Genomic DNA, 22400 nt, shown 5'->3' on the forward strand with positions numbered 1-22400 from the left:
TATTCTATTCTATTCTATCCAACACAATATAAACTAGGTATCTTAAAGTTTAGACAAATGATTTTTAACAAAACTTAGGGTACTTTATATTAAACAACACTTAAACTTGGAATGATGAACTCTGATGGCAAGTATAATAAATTTTAACAGAATACCAAAGTGATAAAATGTAACTTAAGAGTACTTTGACCTAAATGTAGTGAAACTTAACTTTGCTTGGTCTTATCAACACTCATTATTGAAGGTTATTATCTATAAATGTTGTAGGGTTTTCCTGGCTTCAGGTGGGAGTCTCCACTTTAATGAAGCCTTTGGCTGATGGAGGGAAAAGGATGGAGTCACATTTCTCTGGAGAAGAGGAGGGAACAATCCCAAACTCCTGTCCCAAACTCAGGGAGCTCAGGAGGTTGAAATAACCTGATGAAGAACCACAGCTCACGCAACCAAATCAGGTAAATTATTTTCAGCTTACTCAAAATGATTTGTGGATTTAGACAAAATTTGTTGAAGAAATCTCAACAAAAAGGAAAGAAAATGATGAAAAAAACCAATAGCTTTGAGATGTTTCTGGTTTTGGTTTGAAAACGGTGCTTCCATTTCAGAGGTATGGAATTTACTCCCAATTTAACCAGTCCTGTGGTGTTTAAATTCAATAAAAAGGTAAAACTCACTTAGAAGCTGTTTTTAAAAATCCTGCTCCCTCTTTTTTGGAAGCCTGGAAGGAACATAAAATGCAGTTCTCAGCAGAAGGATGTAATTGGGAGGAACTGTAATGGATGGGCTGTGTTTCTCTTTGAAGTTCCCATTGATCAGTGCTGCTGAGACGATTTTTCTAATCCATAACTCAGGAACATGAAGGAAATGTCACTTAATTCTTTGGATGTTTGTGTTTCATCTCCTAAGAAAACAGACTCTGGCCTTGATTCAGGTTGTTCTGTGTAAAGTGGGGAAAAAATCACACAGTTCTAGTGGGGTTTTTTAATATAAATTTTCCTCCCGTTAACCAAAACAGTTCTGTGATTTCTTTTTTATGTCTGACTTAGGTGTAAGAAAACTCCATCTAATACCTTCTGCTCCAAGAATGTGCTTTCAGCCAGCGGAGCAGTAATTAAGAGATGATTCCCCCTCCTCTCCACTGGAGAGGCAGCTTGTGTTGAAAAACCAGCCCTTCACAAGGAGGGAGAACCATCTGTCCTCTCTCTGAGGGAAGAGATCATTTTTTATGCTCACATTAGCTGAACCTCCGTGTAATAACTTGTTTCCATAAGGAAGGCACCCAGTGGGATGAATTTCCATGCCCCTAATTGACACAGCTCTGATGGCAAAGCTGCCAGAGGAACTCTGGCCACAGCTGCTGGGAAAATCAGGCAGCTCCAGTCAGATCCTTGACCAGCCCTGGGAGCACGGAATCCCTCTGGAATTGTGGATGTGCAGAAAAAATGTCCTGGTGGTTAAAGGACAAAACACCTCCTCTGCATGGCCAGGTCGTGATCCCTGTGAATGTCATTATCTCAGCTGAAACCAAACGCCCTTGGCAGGAATTTCTAAAGAGAAAACATTGAAGACTCTGAGGGTCTCACATAAATTCCTGCTGGATCCATGTAAGTTCTGGATATGAGGGCTCCTGGCTTGGAGAAAAGGGGGAACACTCAAACCCCAGGGGCAGGTACTCGAGTTCCCAACTCTGTTTTGATAACAGAAGGAAAAATCATGTTCCTGCTTGAGGAAATGATGGTGATCCAGAATTCAGAATAACAGTCATTAATAAGTAACGAGGGGACTTGTGAAGAAAATGAATTTTTCAAGGACTCTGAAGGACACCTTTGGAGCTGAGGTCTGGAACCTGCAGGAAGTACAACCTTCATCCCACTGCACATTGATCAGAGGTTTGGTAATTAGCTGCTTCTAAAATATCTTTTGCAGCTGATCTGATATTAGTGAAGTGGTTTGGAGCAATACTTTCCACTTTTGTCCTGGTTTGGAAGAAAAGAAGGAAAATGGTGATTTGCTCTACCAGACTTTTTCAAGCGGCAGTTTTTTTTATGGCTGATGTATTTGTAATGTGGATTTGTCCTGCTACTTACCCCTGCTTTTGCATCTTTTTATCAAGGACCGACTAATAATTCTTCAAAACAGCCTTTTGGGTGGGTTTGGCATCAATTTTTGCCCAGAAGTCTCCTCATCCTTCTCCCTTTCAGAATCCTCTCAAATCCCTCCCTGTGCTCAGACACTTGAGGACAAGCTGTGGCCATTGTGTAAGTGCAGAGCACAATCCAAATGGAAATGAAAACAATTAAATATACATGACAAGCAGGTATTTTGACGAGCCTGGATTTCTTAATGGTTCATTTCCACCTTTCAACTAAATTAAATGTTGCTTTCATCTATTTTTAAAGGGATGTCTATTTTCAGTCAGGAGCTGCCCTGCTCCTTCTGTTCCTCAGATGGTTTTGCTTCACCCCAAGGACAGCCCATAATAAAACTAGTGATGGAGTCAGAAAGCTGACACCCTGAGGAGTTGGGGTGTTGGGAATAGTCCAGTGAAATGGTGGCTGCTCCTCCTGGAGGGGCAGATGAAATGCTGCTGGAGCAGGGATCTGGAGAAGGGTGGAGTTTTCTCTGAAGGTCTGGGGATGGAGTAGCTGGGCCTGGTCTTCCTCTGGGAATCCAGCAGGGAAGAAGCTGCTCCTCTGGGAATCCAGTGAAGGGGCTGCCCTGATGTCCCAAAAATGCTGATTTTATGCAGGTAGGAATGCTTGGCTCCTCCCTCTGGGCGGAGCATCTCACCATGGGATGATGGAACTTTCCCAGTCATGCACTGAGTCATTCCATGGCCCATTAACAGAAGATATCTCCCCGGAGGGAGACATTGTTCTTGGAAGAGATAAGAAAACTGCCCCACCTCCAACAGATGGCAATAGAATCCATGCTTATCTTACAAGCCGGGACACAGGGCCATAATTTTCCCAGGAATTCACAGCGTGGTTAACGCTGGGGAGGAACAGGCTGCGCCATGCAAATCCCGATCGATGCGCTGACAAATACCCTGCTGCATCCTGCTGTCTCACTCAATATTTCTTCAGATAAACAGAGTCCAGGAGGCAGGGAAAGGCAGAACGTTCCAGCTGAAGCGGTGGCACGGATGGGAGGTATTGTGGAACTAATCAGGAGTGGATGGATGATCTTTGTGGCTGCATCCGTGTTGATTTCCTATCTCGGCTGCTAAACTGTATTCAAAGGGCTCTAATTGAGAAAGGGCCTGCTTGACATGGAAAACACCTTTTCTCCAGTGTGTGCTCTGAAAAAGCAGCGCAGTATCTTTTCCTGGAGATAAATCCAGGGATTGACAGGAATCTAAGCCAATACAGCAGGGAACAAGGAACCTCCCTCAGCAATTTCCCCTCAAGCCCCAGGACTCCACCAGGCATTGCCAGCATCTCCACCCTTGCACAGGGCTCTTCTGGAGCAGCCAGCTCTTTGTGCCCTGCACCTCCCTCGGCTCCTCAGATGTCTCCATCTCCAGCTCTCTGTCCTCTGCCACTGCCACCCAGCTCAGCCTCAGCACCCCCTGCTCCTCTATGCCGAAGCAGAAGATGGTGTCTGCAGAGGGGCACAGCCCTCCAAAGGTGATGACCAAAGTGTTTTAATGCTGGGTGTCTTCGTTGGTTGGTGTTGGACAGTTAGGAAAATCAGAAAGGAGATATTTGATGTGCAAAAGGAACTATAAGATTCCACAGAAGCTGTGGCTGCCCCTGCACTGTCCAGGCCAGGTTGGATAAGCCCTGGAACAGCCTGGGATGGTGGAAGGTGTCAGGGGTGACACTGGATGAGCTTTAGCTGGAGAGGATCTCCCCACTTTTGGACACTGCAGGAGGGGGCTGGCTTGTGCTGGAGAGGGATTCTCACTGAGCTGGGAATTTGGGGGAGGGTTGGGGGGGTGACAAACACAGGCTGTCAGGAGAAACTTGGACTGACACTTGACAACTCCTCTGTTTTGTAAATTCCAGAGGGATTTGAATTGCATGGGATTTTTTCACTTGCAAATGTTGCAGACTTGTTATTTTTCTCTTTTCCACATATTTTAAGCTTATGGCATTGCATAATTTTTTATAACTCTGTCCTTGTGAAGGAACAAGCAGAGAGCAATATCTCAGGAATAATTCCTTTGCAACAGCAATCTGCTTTTGCCTGCAGACAAAATAATCCAAACCATGTTAATAGTTTTAATTTCCAGTGGTGTAAGAGCTTCTGGAAAGGTGATCTTTAAACCTGTGGTGGACTCAGATGCCTCCAGAAGAGCTCTGTGGGAGCTCCAGGTTTGTTAGTGGAGCAAAATACTGGAGCTACAAGTTTGTTTGGAAATAATTTATGGGAGAGCAACTGGAGTAACCAAAGCAGGTGTTAAACTGAAAGGACTGCAGGGGATTTGGTCCTGGGCTGGTTGAAGCTAAGGAAGGGCAGGAGAAGCCAAAAGTTTGAGGAGAGCTGCAAGGGAATATCAAGCAATGGCAGGAGATGTTTAGATAAACAATGAAAACTGCTCAAGGCCGGGATTGAGAGCTGTAAAAAGAAATTAAAGTGGGGAGAAGAAAAGGTTTTAATGAATTTCTGAGAGGATGTGGTCAGGCTGTGGCAGTGGGATTAAGCTCTGTGCCATCAGGGATCAGTGGCTCATGGGACTGTCCCCAGCTCCTGGGGCAGGTGGCACACTCAGGGCAAGCCAGCAGCTGCTCCAAACTGGTGGTGGGAAACACGAGTTAAACTGAAACTTAAAAATGTTTTGGTGGGGAGGAGGAGAGAAGAAAATGTGGGTTTTTTTTCCTAATGCCAGCTGGTGCCTTGTCTTTCATGGAAGAGGAGGAGGAGGAGGAGGAGGGAGGAGTTTGATTCTCCCATGGGAGAGGAGGAGGATGGAAAGTTGCTGAGGAAACCATTGGATTTCCTGGCATGATGTGATGGGGGAATTTGACCATCCCTCGATAGCAACAAAAATATCCTTGCACAAAATTCCATTTAATCCTGGTTCAGAGTAAGTCAGGAGAGCTGAGGGAGTTCTGTGCCCTCAGAGAGGAATGGGAATAGCACAGGCGTGGCTTTAGGGTCCTTGGAGGCAGGATGAGGTGAGTGGAGCATCCCTGCTCTGCCTCCACCCTGGTGAGGTGTGGAACAGCTCCCTGGAGCTGCTTTCCTTCCCTTGTCATTGCCCTCCACCTCCACTGCAGGACATGCTCTCAGGACACTGAAAATAAACAGCATCCCTTTTCCTTTTTTCCTTTTCCTTTTCCTTTTCCTTTTCCTTTTCCTTTTCCTTTTCCTTTTCCTTTTCCTTTTCCTTTTCCTTTTCCTTTTCCTTTTCCTTTTCCTTTTCCTTTTCCTTTTCCTTTTCCTTTTCCTTTTCCATTTTCTCTCTTCCATTTCCCAACAGTGCTCCCAATTTCTGGGAGCCTCTGTCCTTCCAGGAGCCCCAGGCCCTGGAGGTGCCCCCACACATCTGCTGGTGCCTGACCTTGGTATTCCAGGCTCTTGGCAATCCCCTCCAAAGCATTTTGGTGGGAAAAGCCCCATTTCCCTCCCTCCCCTGACTGCAGCTCTCCTGGTAATGGTCCCATTCCCATCTCTGCCTTGTGCAGTACAAATCCCACTTCAGCTCTGTGAGATCTTCTCTGTGGGCTGCTGTGCAGTCATTCCACTGCTGCTGGGAGCATTTGGAGCCCTTCCTGTTATTTGTCTTTATTCTAGGGAATAAAGGCTTGGCATTTGCTGCAGATGTGCCTCTTCTACCAAAAAAAAATCCCCCTCAGCAGCAGAAATTAGCACAGGCACAACAGGCAGAGGTGGAAACACTCTGGAAATGCCACTCTGGCTTTTCCCAAATGGCAGTGGTGACATTTTGGATTGACAGGATCCAAATCATTGCGGGAGTGCCTTGGGGAGCACAGAGAGGGGTGGGGTGTCCCTGCTCCTCAGCTTCCCAGCACTCATTTTTCTGGATCTTCTGTGTCCAGGAGATTCCCCCAGTTGCCACTCTGGCTCCTCTCTGGTGTTTTAGTTAGAGAATTAAGTTGCTGTACAGTGTCCCGTGATGGTGTTTAACCCTGGGATAACATTTAAATGTGGAACAGCAAAGCAAGCTGGGAGGAACCTCTCACAGTGAGGTGAGAGCACACTCATTTACAAAAGTACTTCAGTAGAAATTAAAATAAAATTGCCATTTTCCACACTCTCATTCTGATCCTCGTTGTCATTAACTTACTCCAAACCCCACTTGGTATTTCAAACTGGAGTAAATCATTCTGTCTTCCAATTAACTTCCATCCTCCAGACAACATAATGGGACTGATTTCATTCAACTCTGTTGTTTAATAACATCTAAACAATTATTTCTCTCCAAGCCACGCAGAAAAGTGCACTTCTGGTGTACTGAGCACGAGGTAATGGGCAAGAGGAAAATTACTGGCGAGAATTCCTCGTGGGTTTGGTTTCTCAGCTCACCCTGGGAGCCATGGGCAAGGCCAGGGAGTGAGCTGCTCTCAGCAATATTTCCATGGAGAAAGTGTGGCACTGCTGCTCCAAACCCTGGGGTTTTTGGCTGCCTAAGCAAAGGCACTGCAGGGGTCAGCTGGAGGCTCAGCAGCCCAGAGGAGGCAGGGATGTAGTGGTGGCTATGAAATGTGATTATTTCCACCACAGAGACAAGGCAGGGATGCTGGGACAGGGGCTGGAGGACTCAGTGCTCCTGGATCAAGCAGGGGCATGTGCAGAGGGCTCAGCTAAATGTAAGGAATAAGAGCCATGAGAGCAATGTGAGCTGAGCAATCCTGCAGTCACAGGACCGTGCTGGTAAATTATTCAGTGTTTCAAAGCTGAGGATGTGGCTGAAGGGGCAGAGTTCTGGTGCTGGTGTCCCAGCTCAGGGCAGCAGCAGGACAAAGACCCCACGGAGGGTTCTGCTGAAAGGGGCAGGTTTGTACAGCTGGCCCTGCTTCCAAGCACCTTGTAAAAAGTGAATTATTCTGCTGCTGGCACTGCGGAGGGCTCTGGGTGCTCACAGGGGCAGGTCCTGCACAGCCACTGTGGGACAGGGCTCGGTGCTGGTGGAAAGGGAATTTTACCAGTGAGGAACTGGCATTGGGCCTGGTTTTTCCTTTTGGATGTTGTCTCCAGGAGAGTTTGAGCAGATGTGTAGTCAGGGAGGAGAAAGAGTGCGGTGTCAACAGAATCAGAGAGAGGTTTGAGTTGAGAGGGACATTAAAACTCATCCCATCCCACCCCTGCCATGGCAGGGACACCTTCCACTATCCCAGGCTGCTCCAATGTGGCAAGCACATTTCTTTCCCTCTCAGGATTTTTCATAGAGGAGCACAGAGGAAAGGAAGAGAAAACAATTTCTATTTCTGCTCCTTGTTTTCCCATGTGGAATGTGTTTGGAGAATTGTTTACCTGGGGTGGTTGTTTGGTTGGATTCTGGTGGGGATTTTTTGAGCTGATGGCAAATCCAACCCACCTGGGGCTGGGCTCAGAGAGGGTCATGAGTTGTACTAGAGTTAGAGAAAGTAGTATGTAGTTTTAGTATTTTCCTTTTTATATAGTATATTAATGTATTTTAGCATAGTTATAATAAAGAAATCATTCAGCCTTCTGAACTGAGTCAGACATCAGCATTTCTTCCCATTGGGTTCACCTGCATTTACAATACTCCCAGCCCTGTCCAGCCTGGCCTTGGACACTTCCAGGGATCCAGGGGCAGCCCCAGCTGCTCTGGGACCCTGTTCCAAACCAGTTTTTAAACTGATGGCACTCAAGTCTGGAATTTCAGCTTCTGTGGCCTTTTCCAGCCCAGCCTGTGAAACGAAATGGGCTAAATCCATTCCAATAATGAGTGGCTTTGAGGGAGACAATCTCCTCAAAGGATTCCTGGAGCAGGGAAGAAAAAAGATTGGGTTCCTTGAGCTCTTTGCTAATTACTGGCCTGGAGCTGGGCTGTGGTGTGTGCACCCCAGGCTCTGAGGTGGAAGGTTCTGGTTGGCATCACTCTGGATCAGAAGCACTGGGCTGAGCACTGTGGAAATCCTTCTGCTCCATTTTATGCCTGACAGCAAAAAGGAGCATTTATTCCTGAATTAAGGAACTCCAGCCCTGCCCCAGCTGAGGGAAGGCATCTGCAGAGGCCAGGCTGCAGTGGAATGCAAGCAGGGCAATATTGGCAAAAATGAGGAGTTAATTTAGTGGTGAATGCTCTGCTGTTTTTTCCCCAGATGTGTTTGCAGAGCCATTAAGAGCTGTGTTTAATCTCAGCTCCATTTGCAATCTGAGGCACATTATGCTGCCTCCACAGAGAGCAGGAGCAGTTAATGGCACTGGATGGCTCTGTCCCTCCAGGAGAGGCTGGACGAGCTCTCCTCGTGTCCAGGCTGCTCTTCCAGGGCACTCTGGAGACAGCTCTGACCCAGCCCAGGGCTGAGGGCTGAGATCTGTTCCCTGCCTGTGTGCACCAGCATTTGGGACTGACTGAAAACTTCCCTGAATTAGTAATGACGTTTTTATTTTTGAGGGACTCAAGCTCAGGCAGCGTTGTAAAAAATGGATTTTAGGTGATTTCTTTCTGCTTGCATGCTCAGAGCTGCCTGAACATTGTCTCTTAAAGCTGCTGCAACTTCTGTCTCTAATGGAGGTGCTCACGCTCACTAAACTGTTTGGCAAACACTGGCTGTTGTGGCTCATCCTCCTGATTAAATCCCATATTTGCATTTCCTTGGATATACAAAGAAAAAGCAAATCAGCAATGAGCAGCACAGTTAGAGCAGGAATAAGCAAACAGGGATAGAGGAATAACTGCTGGTGTGGAGATGGCCCCCTGCAGAGCCAGCCACGCATGCAGGCCCTGTGCAGCAGGGCATCCTGCATCCCTCAGAGCATTTCTGCATCCCTCGGAGCATCCTGCATTCTATAGAGCATTTCTGCATCCCTCAGAGCATTTCTGCACCCCTCAGAGCATTTCTGAATAACTCAGAGCATCCTGCATCCTACAGAGCATTCCTGCATCCCTCAGAGCATTTCTGCATCCTTCAGAGCATTTCTGAATAACTCAGAGCATCCTGCATCCCTCAGAGCATTTCTGAATAACTCAGAGCATCCTGCATCCTACAGAGCATTCCTGCATCCCTCAGAGCATCCTGCATCCCTCAGAGCATCTCTTAGAGCACTCCTGCATCCCACAGGGCATCCTGCATCCCTCGGAGCATCCTGCATCCCTCAGAGCATTCCCGCATCCCTCAGAGCATCCTGCATCCCTCAGAGCAACCTGCATCACACAGAACATCCTGCATCCCATACCTGCATCCCTCAGAGCATCCTGCATCCCTCAGAGCAACCTGCATCACACAGAACATCCTGCATCCCATACCTGCATCCCTCAGAGCATCCTGCATCCCTCAGAGCATTCCGAGCCCCCCAGGGGATCCCAGTGCCAGGTGGGTGCTGCCAGAGGAGCAGGGTGGCCCTGCCCATTCCCTGCCAGGTGTCCCTGGGGATGGGATGCCCTGATGGACACGAGCACTCCAGCTCAGCAGGGCTCAAGTGGAAGGTGCTGTGTGGGGTTTCTTTATTTCATCAGAAGGATGCGAGGGAAAGTTGGATGTTTTAACACTTGGCCTACTATTAGCTGGGGAAATCCAGCAGATGTACTTCATCATCTCAAAGATGTGAGCAATCTCCAGCACTCTGCTATTAATGTGGGGAGATTGACTCCAAGTGTTTTGCTTCGATGGCTCTTAAGAAATTCGCAGTTCATTTCCAAGCATTAAAATAATGAGTGCTGTGCTCTGCCTCCTCTGAGGACAGAGCTGCCCTGGGTGGGAGTGAGGGCTGAGCTCCCTCCTCAGCCTGGCATGGGGATGATGCTGAGCCTGCCCAAGGCCTGGGGCACCCAGGGGAAGGCCCAGCTTAAAGGAAAACCTGGGGGCTTAAATGGCTTTGAGGGGCCCTGGCCCTGAAGGAGCAGATGAAAACCTGCCCCGTGTGTTTTAATGAGGCTGCTCCTGTGATACAGAGAGTGCCATAAATAAGTGATTACAGGGCTGAGCCAAAACCAATCACAAGGATTAGATGGGACTCATGGGATCAAGAGAAGCCCTTGGTTTTACTGGAGGCAAGGGAAAAAAGCCTGCTCTTTGATGGATCCCATTATGTATCCCCTTCACTCTATAAAGAGGTCTTGGAAAATAGGAGTTAAGCCAGTGATGCTGCTCAGGGGAGGGGAGGGATGTCAGGCACAGGGAGCTCTAGAACTGCACTTCTCTTTTAATATTGTTTCTGTAACCAGTTCTTATCTAAAAGTCTTTAATCTTTTTGGAAAAAACAGAGATATTCCTGCTATTCTGGTGTTTGGTAGCAAGATCTGGAAGGTATTTCTGTAAACAGGCTTGAAATGGATGGAATTTGTCTCAGGAGTTTTGCTGAGCCAAAGCTTTCCTGAGCATTGGCAGTTTGGGGAGGTGAGGTTTGTGGGGCTGGAGGTCTGGACAGTTGGGGATGGGTAGGAATGGGATATTAGAGCCAGGGCAGTAGGACCACAATGCAAAGGTGGTTGCACCCAGGGGGGATGGAAACCTGTCAGCTGTTGGGTTTGAACTGAAACCAAATGTGAATCCAAGTGAAAACCTCTCTGTTTGCTCCATGGCAATCTGAGGGGCCAGGAGCCAAACAGGACCAGGGGAGTGGCTGTAAGCTGAAGGAGGGTGGAGTTTCCTTGGATAAATGGAGGAAATCCTTCCCTGGCAGGGTGGGCAGCCCTGGCACAGGTGCCCAGAGCAGCTGGGGCTGCCCCTGGATCCCTGGCAGTGCCCAGGGCCAGGCTGGACAGGGCTTGGAATAACCTGGGACAGTGGGAGCTGTCCCTGCCATGGCAGGGGTGGAAGGAGAGGATCCACTCACTGTGAGGATTGAAGAATTCAGGTGTTTGGGTAAGTTCCCATTCACCAGTCCCTTATTTCACTTGGATAAGTGTCACCCGTTGGAGCTTTAGGAAGCCAGGCTGTGAGTGTGCCAGAAAAATAGGAAGCAATAAAAAAAGGCTGTTGAGACACTTATCCAACGCTGAGGGGATTTTCAGAACAGCTGTAGTTGAGTAATTATGAGCAGAACCCTTGTTTCCACTGAAAAAAAATGTATATTAGATTATTCCCTAATGATAAAGACTATTTAAAAGACAAAAGCTATAGAATAATAGACATTAGCAGATGTATCTATTTCCCAAATCCCTGAAACCAGACTTAAATCTTGGCAGTTATTCCTCACCTTTAGCAGAGCTCTCATCAGCTGCAGTGTAAGCCCCAGGGCTGACACTCCAGATAAGTACATGATATAGCTGAGCCCTAAAACTCTTAACAGAAAATACATCAGGACTTACTGTAAAATTTCATGGAGGATTAGAGAAAATATTAAGTCAATAGTTCTTTAGTTATGAGGGGCTTTTAAGGTAATCAATACTTTCCAGCCATATTAGTGCCTCCGATGATAAAAGATGACATTAATATCCAACTTTTCTCTTCTCTTTTTTTTGGTATATTTATGTATATCCTTCCTTTAGTCACTCCTGCTAGAATCAATAGCTATACAAGGAATATGGTTATTTTTAAATGGCATCAATATTGATTCACCTGCAACTGCCAGTTTCAGCTGGAACTTGATTTCAGGTAAAAAAAACTGACTTTTTAATGCAAAGGGATTACCAACCTCCCTAAATCTCTGGAGCACCCCTGCCTTTGCTTCTAGTGAATTCCACATTTAGCAGTGTGCTAATGCAGCAGAAACCATTCTGGGATTAATAAATCCTAAAAATAGGATTAATAGGATTAATTCTAAAATTTCTTTGGAGTTACATGACATTTTATGTCCTCAAAGCATTGTGCTGATGTTAATTGAATTTAATTGATATCATTCAGTCCCCAAAGTTATATGCGTGCAGTTATTAATGGTTTAATTATTTTGTCAATGGAATAGATTCTTTGCTTTTGATTCTGCTTCAGGAGATCCAGACAGTTCTTAGGCTGAATCCTTTTTATTCAGGTGACTCAGTTGGTCCAAGGATAAAATTTTGCCCAGGGCATCCTCAGGGAGGGATTTTCCTCCTGGTCAGTCCCAGCCTGAGGTCTGGAAGGGATGATTCCTTCCCAAGCACTGCGTTTTGCAGGTGGAATGTTTGGTAAATCCAGGTCAGGATGTTCCTTCAGCCTGGGCAGGGATCTCTTGGAACCGTGGGATGGTTTGGGTGGGAAGGGAGCTCGGAGATCATCCCATCCCAGCTCCCTGGGATTGGGACACTCCCAGCCCTGTCCAGCCTGGCCTTGGACACTTCCAGGGATCCAGAGGCAGCCCCAGCTGCTCTGGTACCTCCCCAGCAAAGGATTACAATTAAATTAGCACCAGAATTATAGAAATAAAACAATCTCTGCACCCTGGCCGATGCTGAGCCTCCTCCAGGCTGGAGGGACAGGGCTGCACTCAGGATTTTCTCTGGAGAGCAGCTCTGGGAGAGCTCTACAATAATCTGAATTAATGTCTGAGTTAAATGGCAGCATCCCTCAGGTGTTTTGTAATTAAGCAAACCTCCCCTTCAGTGAGGAGGGAGCTCTGCAGCGTTCCCTGGATGTTCTGGCAGCCAGGGGGTCTCAGGGGTAACACAAAACTGCACGGGGCAGTTTTCCTGGCTGGACCTGACTTCTGCCACTCCCAGGGAAGTGCAGGTTTGTTTTTTGTGCTCAGCTCCCAGCAAGTGCCAGGGGGTGAGGAGAGGATACACTGAATTCATTAAGGCACTGCATTCTTTTGGCTGAATTTAAATAACATTGGACTACCATTTTCATCTTGTTTTCAACCCCCTTGTATGGCTGAACACAGACTCCTGCAGCAGTTGCCAGCTGGAATTTCCCCTGGAAATCAGCTCCCAGATGCCTTAAGATCAGGAAAGCTGTGCCAGGTACAATTTGTCCCTTTCTGACCCATTCTGAGAAGATGGAAGGAGATCTCTTGGGTTTGAAAATGAAAGAAACTCATCTTTAAAAATATCCCTGAATCCACTGCATTTAGAAGCTTTATTGAGAGATGTTGCAAATGTATTCCCAATAATGGTTGGAAAGAGCAAGAGGGTGGATGCAGTAGGAAAGCACTGAAGCATTTATGCTCAGACCAGTTGTCCCAGTGGCTCTTAGGGCACGAAGCACTGGATTTGGAGTAAATCAGCCACAGCACACTTGGAGTGTTTCCAGCAGGGAAACCTGTGAGTTATGCTGGAAGGCATTTATGCCTTGAAATGGATGGAATTTGGTTCAGGAGAATTGCTGAGCCAAAGCTTTTCTGAGCACTGGCAGTTTGGGGAGGTGAGGTTTGTAGGGCTGGAGGTCTGGACAGTTGGGGATGGGTAGGAGTGGGATATTAAAGCAGGAGAAACTTTCTGGAGCAGCATTCCTGGATAGCAGGGTTAAAATCCCATTGTGGCACCTCAGTTCTGCAGGAATTGCCTTTTCCTTGGGAGCTGTAAAGGTCCCTGGGATGGGGCAGGGTTAGGAGCTGATCCTGGTCCCTCTGCCTGCACAAGGAGAGGCACTCAGGGGACACCAGGCTCCTTCTCCAGCTCCCAGTAAATAGGGCATTAAAAGGGAATTACTGTGTTTTACATTTGAGAAAATGGTTGGTCTTCTTCCAATGTCAGGCCCTAATGATGGAGGCAGTGAAAACATGTCTGGTCAGGCCTCTCATTTCAATCCCAGCTTATCTGGGGGAAGAACAACCCATAAAGAAACCACAGAAAAGACTGAGCTGCCCTCCCACAATACATCATCTGTAAAGCTTTCACTCCAGCTTTCCAAAAGCCATTTAGCTTAATAGTCTGTCCCATTTTTCATTTCCTCGTGCTACAGGTGCTGGGGGGATGATTTACAAAAGAACAATGGGATGACATTTTACCTGACTTTGGAAATGAATTCCCAGCAGTCTCACCCCTTTTGTGCCTGGGATTTACCTTCCATAACACGGAATGGGTGGTGAGATTCTGTAACAAAACAATAGGAGATTTCAAATGAGAGAATACATCCAATTCTCCATCCAGCCACGACCTTCTAGAACATTTAGTAAATTGTTTGTATGTCCATATTAGTTATAAAAGATTAATAGACTGATTGAATTTTCAGAAATTTAGGCAAAGGCCAAATGAACTGGCCTCCATTCTAGTGTACCTAAATGCCAAAAAAAATTACATGTACAATATACATTATTTAAAAAACACTCTGAAGAAAACATGCATAGCTGTATAATACATATTTAGACAATCTATATTTTTAAACTCTTTAAGAACCTACAATATTTAAATGATACGGAATAGAATGAATGAAAAGGGGGTAAAATCTATATCTCAGTTTGGTTGTTACTATTCTTATTTCCACTGATCATGGCAGGTCATTAAATGAAGGTCAGCTTCTTGTGGAATAGTTTGTTGGCTTCTTTAGGGTCTTAAAACTTGTGAGGTGTGAAATCAATGACAAATTTTAGGGCAGTATTAGTGTTGAAAAAGGGAGAGTTTCCAATGATTCAGAACATTGCAGGAAATCACCTGTTGGGTGAATGGCCCACAAAATATGATCTATTGCTGAAAATCTCCTTAAACACTCAGCCATTGGAGGAAATGAACTTGAAGTGGGACTTCTGCAGTAGAACTTCTGCTTTGATGAATTTGTCATGCTTGGTGGGTAGTGATATTCAACTAATAGCTTAATAACCTCACTATTTACAGGCAATTACCCCCATGAAGGAGCTCAGATGGGATGAAAACATCTGCTTCCTTCTGGAATCTGTGCACATCTGCCCTTAAACAAAGTGAAAATTTGGTGTGAGAACTCTTAAGGAATGAATTACTGAGGTTTTTCTGCAGTGCTACCTTCTCTGCAATTAGATAACAGCTTAAAATCTGATTACTGAGTTATTTTTTACCTCTCAGAATGCACAGGCACAAGCAAACTCTCTGTTGAGAGCTGATTTGATGCCAGTTAAATATTCAGGTAGTCCTCTGAAGGCAGTGGAAATCAAATATCCGAAACATCTTGTGCAGAGTGAGAATTTCCATGTGAAATACACATTTCTAAATGTGTATTTTCCTGCCATTCCCAGCGGAGGTTCTCACTGTTGCTTTTTCCAAGGCCCTCTCAAGCTGTTAGTGAGTTCAGAGTTTCACTGGGACGTTCTCTCAGGTAGGGGAATCCTCTTGATGTGCTGGTTATGCTGGTAAAGAGAAAATACAACTCTGAGAGCAGATTTGTACCTGAGAGAGGTGATCTGACAGAGGTTCCCTCGCAGCAAGATCCTTTTTTCCTGCCAGCAGACACAAACCTGGCAGCTGGAAGGATTTGAAATGTGGGAGAGCTGAGGAATCTTAACACTTCCAAGGCTTTTTGTGGGAATCCAGAGCATCCCTCTGGCTGCCCTGGGACCCTGGCAGGGGTCAGGAACCCCCTGGACAGAGCCGCAGAGACACTGGCTGTGATCTCTGTCCATGGAAAAGAGTTTTCAATCTTACAGGATGAATTACCAGCTCTGAGTGTTTGATATCAGTAATAATTAAGTGTGGCACGGGTGCAAAAGTAAAATTTTAGGATTCTAGATGAGGGGTCCAAAGGGGACACGATGGAGGAAATTGGGTGTGCCTTGTCCTTTTTCTCCTTCTTCATGCCCTCCATGTCTCACTGTGGTGTTGGCATTTTTCTGTTGGTTCAGGCTGGGGACACACTGTCCAACGTAGGTGACAGATATTGGCACGTTCTTGTAAATGCAGCCCAGGGAGTTTCTGGTATTTAATGTTTGTCACATCCCACTGAGGGCAGAGCCCCACACGCTGCCCTGCAGGACAGAGCTGGGCAGGGCAGCAGAACATGTGAGAGATCAACAGAATAAACAACCTGGAAACCAGCACAGACCAATGATGGCTTCTGCTTTGGCAGGGGGCTGACAGACAGAGACTTTTACAATCTGGGAATCATCAATAGCTCAGATTCCAACAGCTTTCTTGAGCTCCCAAAGAGTTTGGGCTGTCCCAAGGGGATGGAGTGTCCTGGTTTAGGGCAAATTTGGGAGGAAACCTCCAAAGGGGTTCCTCTAGGAGGCAGGACATGGAGATTCAGCTCTGCTGCTGGGAAAGGCCACAGGGAGGAGTGGGAAGGTCGTGGATCTGCAGGGCTGGGATGTGTGGGACATCAGGGCCAGGCTGGGCAGGGCTTGGGGAAACCTGGGCTGGTGGAAGGTGTCCCTGCCCATGGCAGGGGGTGGAATGAGAGGATTTTTAATGTTCCTTCCAACTGAACCATGTTATGCTTCTATGAAAACTTCAAAAGCTTGAGAGCACATGTAGGGAGTGCATTCCTCTGCTGCCTGAGGCAGAAATCCAGCAGGCTTTGCTATTTATGATCATTACATGCAGTTGATGGCCATTCCATTTTAGCACGTATTTTTTCCCCCCATCTTTGCACCCACCTTTGGATTGGAGTGATGCAATACTCAGTGCCACTATTAAAGAGTTGGGGAATAATGTTAACAATTGTTATCTTTCAGCCCAAGAAATGGAGAAACCCTAACTAAGCAGCCTGCAAACACAGCGTGCTCAGTCTCTACTATATTTTATAAGTTATGATGGGAAAAAACCTAAAAAGGTCTTGATTTCCAAGCTGTTCTGTGTTCTTTCCCTCCCTGACTCAGTGATAGCTTTTCATTGCCATCATCTGCAGAGGTTACTGGACTTCCTCCCCAGGACAAACTGCAGGTAAACTTCCAGGATAAATTCCCAGGAATAAGGACAATATTGTTGTAAGTGTGGCTGTATTAACTATTCTTAAGCTCCCTGAGTTCTGAGTGGTTTTCCTGCATGGATAATGGAAGAAGCCTGCTCTAAATCCACAGTGAAAGAAAAGCAGTATTTCTAGCTCATACTTAGTGCTCTGTATTTTAAACTGAAGTGAGATTTATGAGCAAGCTCCCTCTACCTAAATGTATACACACCCATTTACATGATTTTACATAATATATGGGAAGAGTTTGTTGGGCACTATGCACAGGGATAAAACCAACACTGTTTGCTCTGTGAGTAGGGATGACTGCAATGAGCTCTGCATAAATTCCCATTCAGACAGGGTTACTTGGATCTTCTTGGGAAATAATGTCCAGAATTGAGCTATAAATACATTGAACTTACTCCAGCAGGAACAATGGAGAAGGAAAAAGCAGTGTTATAGCTTGTAAGACTCAATGGAATCATTCTAGTTTATGCTGGTTAAAAATTTGGGACACCATCAACACGAAAATGACCAAAAATTTTGTGATAGAAAAGTAAAAGGAAATGCCAAACTCTTATCTCTGGCCAATCTTCTTTGCAATGGATGCATGAGGTCTGTGCTAACCTGCACCTCAAAGCTACAGACACAGCTGATCTGGGAGCAGGGTCTGGCAGCCCTGGATTTACAGGAATATTCCTCAAGGCTCCCTTTGCCTTGGTGTCCCCTTCCAGAAAGTTTTACAGAGTTTCCCCCTCACTTTTTGTTCCCTTTATTGAACCAAATTTGTGGTTTTAGCCCCATTTGCTTTCCCTGCTATGCTGTCTGTCACTTGTGTGGAATATGGGTTTTGCACACTTGCCAAATAGTTCTGTGGCTTGGCGAGGGCTGTCTGGCAGGAGAATTTGCCTCTCTGCATAGTAATGGCCACGTTTGGCTAATGGGCCCTTTGTCTGGGGCCTCCTGCATGTTCAGAGCTGCTCCTTTGTCACCAGCCCGACCGGGCTGCAAATATTAACAGGAATTGTAAATATGCCCCGTTCTCACTGGGATGCCAATCAGCTTCCTGGCATAAACTGCTCCTCTGCTGCTCTGGAACTGCCCAGCACTTCCTCAGGCTTTTATTCTAGAACAATTCTGCCCATTCCTGATTTTTTGGAGTCACCTTCCTCTGTGGTTTGTGTCCCCCTTAGAGTATCTTTTATATTGGCATGGGCAGCCCTGGTGGGTTTGGGATGGCAAAGCTGATAAGGTGGTGAGGCAGCTCAGAGCTGGCCTGCTTGAACAGGTAAAAAAGGAATTTCCTGTTTGCTGGGGACTGGCAGCTAACACATCTCCTTAATTTGTGCAATGAAGTGGTGACAAAGGGAGTGGCAAGTCCAGCTGGTCACTTGAAAAGCCAGGAATTCCCATGGCCATGTGGACATGACAAGTATCTTCAGTGCTGGGGCTGCCTGCCTATTGGTAAAAAGTGGCTTCATGTATTTTTTTATAACTGTTTTTTTTTTTTTTTTTTTTTTTCATGTCTGAAGTACAGATTTTCTTTATTCCTATAGCTGCTTTCTAGTGTTTAATGAATTATCTACAGGTGGGGAGGTGGGGGAGTCACTTTTAATTTTGGAATACTTGCAGAGATTGCTTGGTTCTGCCTGGAATAGCGGGTTTGGGTGGATAATGAGCCAATTTGTTGGCAGGGCAGAAATCAATGGCACAAGAACACAGAACTTTTACCAGTTTAATTAGACCATCCAGACTCCTTTTTAAACAGCCCAGTCAAACCAGCACGTGTCAGAAACAGAAAAGTTTGATCCACAAGGTTATCCTTTTAAATGAAAACCTCTTCATTTAAAAGGATAACCTTGTGGATCAAACTTTTCCATTGTTTGCAGTGAATCCCCTAAAAGCAGAAGAAGCCCCAAAGCTCGAAGCTGAATAATTCTGCCGGAGCAAAGCTGCAAAAGGGAATGTTACAGCACCATCTAGTGCCTCTCCTCCCGGCAATATCGGGAATTTTTGAATTTTCCACTTCATTCAAGGATGTAGGTGGGGAGGAGGGAGTGCATTGGCTGCTTAGGCATTGACAACTTCTTTTCTCAACCAGTGTGGAGAGAGAAGGGAGGTGAGGGATGGGAAGGAGCTTTGGAATTTCACACGGGAAGATTTTGTCTGCAGACCTAGTGTCAGAACTCAAAATGTCCCTCAGACATTTTTGGATGTTCCAGGCCCAGGTCAGAAGCATTTGAGACCCTGGCAGGCAGCTGCAAACAGCTGTGATTTTGGGTTTGAGCCATGGAATGATTTACCAACCTTGCAGGGAGAAATAGAAGTCACAAAAGTTTAGATATTAGAGTAGAAGTAGTCACAAAGTAGAGGGAAGAATTTCTGAGTGCTGTACAGGGGGTTTGGTTTTGTACATGGGGGTCAGAGGGTTTAAGATGGATTTGGGATTTGGGCCTGCCCTGTCCTCCCTCTTTCTCCTTCCTCACCTCCATGTTCTTGGTGATGTTGGCACTCGCAGATTGGTTTAGAGTAGAAAGGCACCATTTAATATAGGTAATAGGCATTGGGAAAAACTGTAAACATGTAACACGTAATGTACCATATAAAAGATAGAAAAGCACCATTTAATATAGGTAATAGGCATTGGGGAAAAACTGTAACCATGTAACACGTAATGTACCATATAAAAGATAGAAAATCACCATTTAATATAGGTAATAGGCATTGGGAAAAACTGTAACCATGTAACACGTAATGTACCATATAAAAGATAGAAAATCACCATTTAATATAGGTAATAGGCATTGGGGAAAAACTGTAACCATGTAACACGTAATGTACCATATAAAAGATAGAAAATCACCATTTAATATAGGTAATAGGCATTGGGATAAACTGTAACCATGTCACACGTAATGTCCCATATAAAAGAGAGCAGCAGCCCTGGGTGGGAGAGAAGAAGCAGTCGGGGTCAGAGAGGATGTCAGGGTGTGTGTGTGCCTCTGCCTGAGCTGTGAGCAAACCACAGCAGCCCCAGGAGAAAATCTTTTAGATAACTTGCAATAAACTGCCTTGAGACCAACACCAGAGACTGCTGAGCCTTTCTGTGGAAGACTTTTCCACCACACGGAGCCACCCTGAGCCAGGGTGAGCTCCTGCAAGCCAGTTCCTGTTCTTATTTCATCTTCTCCCCAGTCACACAGCTTTCCTCCTGAGGATCAGGAAGTCAGGAAGTGGATGCAGGAGCAGGAAAATGGGAAGAAAATTAAATAAGAACCTGGCTGAAGGAGTATTCTGGGGAGGCAGAGTTGTGTTTTTGGTAGATGTGTTCAGTGAATGACCAGGAGGAGGCTGGGGCTGGTTTGCAAGCTGCTTGTGTTGAATCGGGCAGCAAGCACTCCATCCTCTGCTCTCCTCATCCCGAGTACCACCCAGCATGAAGACTAAATTAACATTAAATTCTAAACGGAGCTGCATTTTAATATGCTTTACATTCCTGTCCCTTTGTTTCTTTTTCTTCTGGAGAGGTGATTTAACATCCTCTGACTCCAAACTACTCAATGATTAACCAAGAAGAACTTTGCAATTATTCCCAACCAGCCACTGGAGATGAATTCAGGGATGAAGCCCCACTAGGAAACAATTTCCAGTGCTCCCAGTTTGAGTTTGGGAACACACCTTGTGCTGGGAGCAAGATAAATGATCAAACTAATCTTTTTGTGCTAATGGATATCAATATTTATATGTTAAACGTGTTTTCTAGCAGGTTGAATTGAAAACCCTTAAAATTAATTATACCTTAAAGCATTTAGTAAATGTCCTGATGATGATGGGGAACTTAACAAAAGTCACTTATCTCAAAAATGTCTTCACCCAAAATCCTCAGTGCTTTCACTACAGCCCTGTAGAAAAAGCATGTGGATAGTGATGTCTGTAAATTATAGAGTTGAAATTAGAGTTAATGCCCAATCTGGGGGTTAAATTTAGATTTAAAGCACTTGATGGAATTACAGTGCTCATAGACAGAGCTGTTAGCAGAGTTAGGGTGATAAAGAGCTGCAACAGCATCCAAACTACTCCCAGAGTCCTCACTACTTATCATTTTATTATGATTATTATTGAATTTAGGGTTTCCTAAAAGAAACCTCAGCTCCTTGGGTCATGTGAGTTTTTGGAGAATCCCAGGAGCCATCAAAAAAGAAAATCTATCCCTCAAGAGTGCAGAAACAAGCATAAAAGTGTGACTCAAATACACCCCCAGCAATTTAGTAAAAAATCAACAGAAATAGAAATATTTTAGCCTATCAAAATAATTAAGAATATTTAGCATAATATATCTTAATAAAATCCCAGGTTTTGGAGGAGGGGCTCATAATTGTTTTATTGTTCAGTTGGCCAGCCTGACAAGAAAAACATTTCTTTTTCTATTATTATTATTATGGTAAACTATCAGATACAATACCCTGCAATTATGTGTATTACACTGAGACAATGCAGAAAAAGTTATGGAATCATAACTTAATCATTTAAGTGATTATTGTATTTTATAAATGTTTAATGTATCATCATGGGCATGTTTGTGCTCTTTTGGCAAATGTGGTATTGATTGTTGCTCTAAAGGCTCATTCAGGTCAGTATAGATAATGATTGCTTGGGAATTTTCCACCCATGATCGTACAGAAATTACAGTGCTATTTGTCTTTTAAATGTGATTCTCTAAACCACTTTAATTCTGATTAAAAAAACCCTAAAAATTAGTGTTTTGCTTGCTGGCTAATCATTGGTTTGCTCTGTCACTGATGTAGGGAGAATATTACTGCTGAACTGAAATGGGAGATAGTAAAAAGCAGAAAGTGCAGAATTTTTCTCTGAATAACCACAAAAAAAAAGCCTTTTTAAGGAGAAAACAACAATTAGGGCTGAGATGAGAGAGGAATTGTGAAGTGCTCAGGAACACAGTGTGGGCTTAGTGATTTATAACAAAGAATGCAATAAAAATTTCAGCAATAAAAATAGAACGTTTTATTAGAGAGAAATCCCAGGGCCATGATATGGCTTTTTTGAGGGTTTTTAAAGGGGAAGAAAATGACAATAAATGATGAGACAGAGTTTGTGTGAGAGTTGGGCAGTGCAGAGGCAGCTGCACTGAATTTTTTGGGGTGTATCAGCTGGTTTGCATCCCATGGACCACTTCTGGTGATGCCACCAACCTCACAGCAGGGCAGGATGCTGCTGGCAAGTTCCAGGAGCACGGGGCACAGGATTTGTCTCAGCAGGTCTGAATATCCCCGGGGAGGAGACTGTTCCCCTGCAATGGAACATCAGTTCCATGTCCAGGTGGAACATCACTTTCTGCCCACTCCTCCTGTCCCATGGCTGGGCATCATCAAGAGGAGTCTAGCTTCATTCTCTTGGCACCGTAACTAATAAATTTAATTAAATTACTAAAATGTGTGTGCAGGATAAAATCCCCTTCCAGCCATCTCTTCTCGGGGTCAAAGTACCCCAGCTCAGGCTTCCCTCACAGCAGAGATGCTCCAGTGCCCTCGGCCCTGAAATGTAAACTTTATGGAATTTAGAGATTTTAGAGCA

General features: G+C 45.2%; 1 protein-coding gene and 1 long non-coding RNA gene across 2 annotated transcripts in view; one reads left to right on the forward strand and one right to left on the reverse strand.

Annotated features, from left to right (window-relative positions):
- The first annotated feature begins 309 nt into the window (after nucleotides 1-309).
- CRBN (cereblon) overlaps nucleotides 310-22400 on the forward strand; it is a 42633-nt gene continuing 20542 nt past the window's right edge. Inside the window, exon 1 of the mRNA XM_085590270.1 lies at nucleotides 310-452. The gene's annotated coding sequence lies outside the window, so the exon portion shown is untranslated. The remainder of the gene's footprint in view (nucleotides 453-22400) is intronic.
- LOC144246985 (uncharacterized) lies at nucleotides 13075-18624 on the reverse strand. The gene is made up of 2 exons (XR_013340702.2): nucleotides 14983-18624; nucleotides 13075-14047 (listed from the first exon to the last, which is right to left on the reverse strand). It is a non-coding gene; the product is annotated as an uncharacterized LOC144246985 (long non-coding RNA).

Source organism: Lonchura striata, chromosome 12, assembly GCF_050655825.1.
Source record: "Lonchura striata isolate lonStrDom1 chromosome 12, ASM5065582v1, whole genome shotgun sequence".
Lineage (NCBI taxonomy): Eukaryota > Metazoa > Chordata > Aves > Passeriformes > Estrildidae > Lonchura > Lonchura striata.